This window comes from Poecilia latipinna, unplaced genomic scaffold (genome assembly GCF_001443285.1).
Source record: "Poecilia latipinna isolate Pla-1442-1.1 unplaced genomic scaffold, P_latipinna-1.0 Scaffold62, whole genome shotgun sequence".
Taxonomy (NCBI): Eukaryota; Metazoa; Chordata; class Actinopteri; order Cyprinodontiformes; family Poeciliidae; genus Poecilia; species Poecilia latipinna.
Genome location: NW_015112678.1, coordinates 253225 through 260116, shown reverse-complemented (window position 1 = coordinate 260116; position 6892 = coordinate 253225). Strand labels below are relative to the sequence as shown.

The window sequence follows — 6892 nt, the reverse complement described above, 5'->3', positions numbered from 1 at the left end:
TACCGTAACACAATTTTGATGAAGAAATATGAAAGCACAAAAACATTTTTCTACTTTTTTGGACACCATGGACTTCAGTGTCCACAAAGGAGAAGGTACCAACAAAGAATAGTCATTAATAACAAAATGTATTATTTTAATGTAAACAATTATTTCATTACTGTAACATGAATTCAATTTTTAAAATCAATTTTGTGTTAAATCATTAAATTGAAAAAACAACACAACCATAATATAAAGAGTCTGACCATTTCATTGAGGAATTAAAAAGTTCATGTAATTATTTTATTTAATCTAAATAAATTATCATAAAATGAGCATAGCGGTAATGAAAAAACGTATGTCGGTAATGAATAAGAATGTTTCGGTAATGAACACTTTATAACTACACTAACAATTAACTACACATAAACATTAAAATGACATGTAATCCTTAACCCTAACAAAACATACATCTGTAAATTATTTGACCAACACTGAGCCATGGAAACAAACCCACAACTAACTTTTTTTTTTCATCTCTGCTTATTGTTTGGAATGTAAGGTTGGGCAATTGGATGGATTCATCAATCCTCGACAATAGTAGGGCTGCAGTGATACAATAATTTCACGATACGATACACGATATTCTGCTCACAATATGATATATATTGTGATAATCAGCAAACGACACAATTCAATGCATTTTTGCGATTTTCTGAAAGATTTAAGAGTGAGAGTAATTTTGGTGAGATTTTGTGACTGTTATAGAGTTGAATTGAATTAAATCAATTAAATTAATTGAATTGAATCGTATGTGACCCCAAAAGCAAAGCATGCATGGATCGTGTATGTGTAAAGTGCTGCTTTGATGAAATTGAATTCCCTGACACAGACTGCATTGAGATTTCTTGGGAACAGTGGGAGAGGGTTACGTCAACAACTGGTGAGAAAACCTTTGCAAATGTTTTTTTTGTTTTTTTTTTAAACTATACAGGAACAATTCAGGACTTAAAAGAACTATTTCAGAAAAAGCTTGAAGCACTTGCCATTCATCAGTTTAACTGGGTCCACCAAACGGAGCAGTTCCGTGACCTAAAGCAAAATTTGACTGAATCAGAAGCTGTTCTACATATTGACTTTTCTGAAAATTACTCATGCAAGATGAGCACAGAAATACAGTCTTATCATTTTGGAGGCAGCCGAAAACGGGCCACAATTCACACCGCTGTCCTCTACAAAGCCCACAGCACCAGATCTTATGCTACAGTGTCAAACAGCCTCCATCATGATGAGCGAGCAGTGTTGGCACATTTGGAGCCCATACTGAAAGAGCTTCGCGAAACCAGTCCACAAATTACAGTTCTTCATATTATCAGTGATGGACCTGTTACACAGTATAGAAACAAATCAAACTTTTACCTCCTTAGTACTGTGCCTGTCCTGACTGTGTTCAAGCACGTGACATGGAACTACTCAGAAAAGTGTCGTGGAAAGGGTGCCCCAGATGGCATTGGTGGTGCTGTAAAGAGGGATGCTGATCTCTACGTTAGACGTGGTGGTGAGCTGCAGACACCCCTGGACTTGTATGGGATGCTAGCCAAAAAATCTGGGTCAAATATTACTTACCACTGGATTAATGATGAAAGCATACAGAAGTATGATGAGCTGATCCCAGAAAATTTAACTGCTGTGAAAGGAACCTCGAAGATACACCAGGTTTTGTCTTCATGCGCAGCCCAGATCAGTCACAGAGAAGTGTCATGCTTCTGCAAGCATGCAGTAATGAAAACATGCCTCTGTTACCAGCCAGTAAAAGTCAACCTGAGAGAAACTGTGTTTCATTGAACCTGCACCAAGCAGTCCTGAACCATCAAAGGAACAAGCCAGTCTTCAAGACTTAAGTGGCAAGTTTGTGATTGTGAGCTATGATGAGGTACCATATGTGGGCCAGGTACTTCAAGATGTAGGAGAAGAGGTCCAAGTGAGCACCATGCAGCAGTCTGATGGCAAGAACATGTTCACCTGGCCACGAAGTCCAGATGTAATCTTTTACTACAAGAAAGATGTACACGCTGTCATTTCAGAACCTGAGCCAGCAACATCACAGAGTTCCAGGTTGAACATCCAAGACCGGGAAAGGTTTACAAATGCTTGAAAATAAGCATTTCTCTTTGTTCAAATAGACTTTAAAGTCTCCAGCAGTAACATGATAGTCTGAAGTTCATTGAAATCTTTTTGATTTGAAAGAAGCATGTTTGCAATGTTTGAAATGTTACAAAGTTGTTGATTACTGCCTGTATTTTTATGTAAATTAAATTGGTGTGTTTAATTTAGACACAAAAGAACACAAAAAAACTTGTTTTTGTAACTGTTACTGGATGTTATATTTTTATGCAATAAAAAGATTTTGACCTGTTTATTGGTCTACATTTATTATATGAGTCATTTGGTGCGACCATACATCATGTGGTGTGACCACTTAACGAAGCAACTCTATTAAATTGAAAAAATATCTAGTTTCTGGAGCAGAAATATGAATCACTAAGACAGTATTCTCAAGTGAATGGTATATATATATATATCTCACAGTTTGATGAAATGGTGAAGAAAAATAGTGGTCAAGTCAATTATAAATGGAATTTTACAGTTTTTTGGGGGGAGAAAATGTAATAATTTCCAGAAAAAAGTAAAGAAATTTAAAAACTTTATTTCTAAACTCATTAAATAAATGAAAACTTATAAACCAAATGTTTAATACATCATGGAATATATCTTATTTTAAGATAAATCACGGTCGCACCACATGACATTTTTAAGACCACAGCCAAATCATATTGATAAAAAACCTCTGAAAAGGCATAATTTTAACGTGAAATTATGATTTATATGTGCTCAACATTTCAAATGTTCTAGTAATTGCAATGGGTATACATATTTAAAAAATTTTTATTTTAGCCTGGTGGAAATCCTTATACGTCATTGAGCCTTATATAATTATTCAGACGTCCTGAAACGCTCCAACAACAACAAAGGATTTAAGCTGGATGTGTCAAAACTTCACAATAACTTCGAAGGTAAGTTAATAAATTGTTTGTATTCACCATAATGCCTCATATGTCTGACGTAGCTAACAGGGACAAGCTTAAAAAGGTGCTATGTAAACGTTGTGTTTTGATTATCTGTGCAGTGTGCAATCTACATATCTATGCTTTATAGATAGATATAGATATATATCTATATAAACATATATAGATGTCTATATTGTGCCCCAGCTATCAGTCGAAGCTGACGTTAGCTTCTGAATGTAGCACCTAATTCGGAAAATAGCTAAAGTGCACTATCTTGAGCTTTTTTAATGTGTTGTACTTTAAAAACAACACCTAGACATTTCAAACCTAAGTAGATTATTCTGTACTAACAGCAGAATAAATAAAACATTTGTGAAACCTTCTAATTGATTTGTGAAATTTGTAAAATGTCAATAATAGATTCCAGAACACATTAGATCTGAATTGTTAAATTGGTATTATTTGTTATTTTAACTTTCCTTTTTTTCTCTTTTTTAATCTTTATTATAGTTGGAGTTGGACAGGAGTTCTGTTGGATGGCTTCCTGGAGGGATGAATAGGCCAAGCTAATGTTGCCATCAACTTTTCTCCTGCTATTAACTTTTTTTTTTTTTACTTTATATAGAAAGTATTTCTATCAGTTGTTCTTTTTCCATTTTGTATACAGTGTTTGCTCTATTTTTTATTTTTACCTTAATCCTTATCTGGTCAGTTGAGGTGGAAATCTGCATCCTCTTGGTTACTGACAAATGTCAGAACCACATGGACTGAGCTGGTTACATCAGATCAATCTGAATCTTTATTTCTCATTAAACAACTTCTTGTAATTTTAAGACATTTTTATAAAATTGCACCTTTATTCTGCTGTAACGATGACGGCATTCTTGCAATTAAAATTTCTTGTGTCCTGACCGTAATGCTCCCTTATACAACCCACAGAACAGATGGTTGAAATAAAGGCACTTTTTGAAAATATTGTGATTTTATTATAGAAATTGAGGGCAGGAGGAATAGATTAAAATCAAATCAGGTATGAAAAAAAACCTTGTAAGTCATATCATCCAGCCTTACTCAGTATATTAAATTATATGACTAACTACATATTACTTAATATTCACATTTCTTTGCTGGTATTACCTAAATGTGTTGCATTTTACTATCTCACTTGAATTCCTGATCTACATGCAAATACTTGATAAAATGTAAACACAGAGAAAAGGGAAGAAAAGGTTTGTGAAATGTAGAGTATTACAAATGAGATTCAATTTTATTGTAGGTACAAACAGGATAGCAAAATGAACAGTGAATATATAATATACTTCCTAGCAGCTAATCAGACATCAGACTTGTTTGCCTTTACTGGTAATGAAAACTCATCACTCTGGAGGAGAGGAAGCCCGGCTCAGCCCCGTCCAAGATGACTGCAGTGTCAAAGTCTGCAGTGTCTACATGCAGACTTTGTCTGCCAACAAAGTCTGCAGGTAGATTTTTGCATATCTGGTGCTCCGGTTTCCAGATCATAGTTTAACCAAGTAAATAAAAAGTTAGTCCACGTTGTGATGATCCGGCAGTCAGTGGACTGATGGACACCGTCAGCTGGTCCAGGTGCTTGGATCCAATGGAAAGGTAATCAGCACAGCGATCATGGCTCAGAAACGCATCACGAGGTGTTACGATGCAAACCTGAAAAATTAAAAAGAAAAAAAAAACTAATAAGCTTCCATATTTAGCTGCCCAACATAATCAAAACTAATAAATCATCAGCTCTTTTTGAGAGTTTGCTTGAAAATAAATTGACTATCTCAGGAAATTAAATGTTTAAGTGAAATAGTTCTGGTATCACAAAGAAACTACAAAAAATGTTTCAGAGGTGTAACAACATTGAAGTCACTGAGTAAGAGTGAACTGAAATACTACTTAGAAATGCATGTTAAAATCTGAATACCCTTGAAAGTGTGCAGCTGAAATTAATTTAAACTACTGGCAGGCAAAGCACAGTGTTCACCTAATATCTGCACCAACAGTAAGACAAAAAATGATGCATAGAGACATTAGTTTATAAAATCGAGGCAAACCTAAATATATTATTTTAAAAACAAAAAGCAGCGGGAGGATGTAACTTCATAACCTCATTTTCTAAGCAGAATCTCAGAGGAAAAAAGGAGAAATTACGTAACAGATTAAAGCAGCCAAGTGGAAAAATTCACTCTAACGTGGATTATAATTATGAAACGGCAAAGGTAGATGTCATATTTTCGGGATTCTGGAAATACGTGATTTGTACCATTTGTTCTTTGGGTTTTTCATGTGGATCGGTGCCACTTAAACGGCTGTAAGGCGAAGGTTTTGGACCTTAATCTGACTACTTGTGTGGTTTGGATCCGGCTGAAGCGTTGCTGCTCTCGGCTGTTCTTAAGTTACCGTCCTCGGTATCGGAGGGGCTCGTCGCTCCGACTGCATGTTAGATGTATTTTGTATAATTGTCATATAAACAAAAGCTAAGGAGTTGCCTAAAAATAATTTCATACTCCGTATAATACAAACGCACATCAACACAAACGTACTGACTTACCTTGTGTCGAATCGCTGCCTCTGTTCTCAGCCTGTTCCCGTAGCAATGGATTTCGTCTGGCATTATTTTCCTCCAACACATTATTCCAGTGAACGAAGCTCGTACAGCTTCCTTTTAACTTCCGTCTTCCCATTTCTGACACTGGATCTTCAATATCGTCAAGCTTTGAAATAGCAGGCAGCTACAAACTGCGTGTTAGCTGTAGTGGCTAAGTTTTGGCTACAGTCCGCTGTCGCCTTGATATCAGCAGGAAAATGAAAAAACTAAGCACTGGATGGTACCGGCTAATTACTGGACACAACGGCACACCACAAAACTCAGTTGTTGTACCAGTAGCTCACAGATGTTTTAAGTTTTGTGTCTTTTTCATGGTACAGATCCTGCAGCTTTGGCTGAAAACAATAGGAGCCAGCAGGACCCGGAACCAATCTATGTGGCATAAATTCAAACGGAAATACATCACCACCTTTCGAGGCATATACCCCATTCTATGGGACATTAGAGACTTTTAACTTTATAAAGGTAGTGTTTTTATACTGATTCCTTTTTACATTTACTCCGAAATAAAACCAAAAATATGTTCTATATATGTTCTATAATATAAACATATGTTATATATATTTTATAATATAACATAATATATATATTCTATAATAAGGGTGCCCTCCCACCCTTTGCCACAGGCCCTGCAGGTTGTATTCCTGTGCCTCCCTCTATTAAGGGTGGTCAGGGTGCCGACTGTACTGGAGCGAAGTTGGAGAGCCACGATGTAATCAGATTCCTGCAAGCCTTTGTGATCTCCCAGCCAGTTGTTGCTTATGGGGTCCCTCGCGAATGTGGTGAGACCACGACCCTGGCATTTGAGATCGCACCATCGCCTATATTCCAATTCCCTCCACTTCTTCCCAACCATGGCTGGGTTGGTAAGTGTAAGCCTTTCTTGCAGACTCCCCTCCCCCTCTTCATCAGTGGCTGTTTTCCACCTTCTGGCAATCTCAGTCTTAGGGAGCAGCGAGGGGGCTAGAGTTCTGCATTTGACATCTTTCGATTGCATCATTTTACACCACCTCTTCACTTGGCAGATTGGGTTCTGTTTTTCCAACCTGGGCAGCCCCAGTCCACCATCCACCCTGGCACTGTAAAAGAGGCCATCCGCAGTTAATGGACTAAGGTGAAGCCAGGATTTCACCTTGTTCCTGATTTCCAAGTCTGCTTTCTTCAGATCCACCATACTGACCAGGCTCACATCCGCAGCATACATCACTCTTGG

General features: G+C 36.9%; 1 long non-coding RNA gene across 1 annotated transcript; it reads right to left on the bottom strand.

Moving 5' to 3' along the window:
* Positions 1-4291: 4291 nt before the first annotated feature.
* Positions 4292-6034, bottom strand: LOC106963046 (uncharacterized). The gene is made up of 2 exons (XR_001428110.1): positions 5623-6034; positions 4292-4733 (listed from the first exon to the last, which is right to left on the bottom strand). It is a non-coding gene; the product is annotated as an uncharacterized LOC106963046 (long non-coding RNA).
* Positions 6035-6892: the final 858 nt, after the last annotated feature.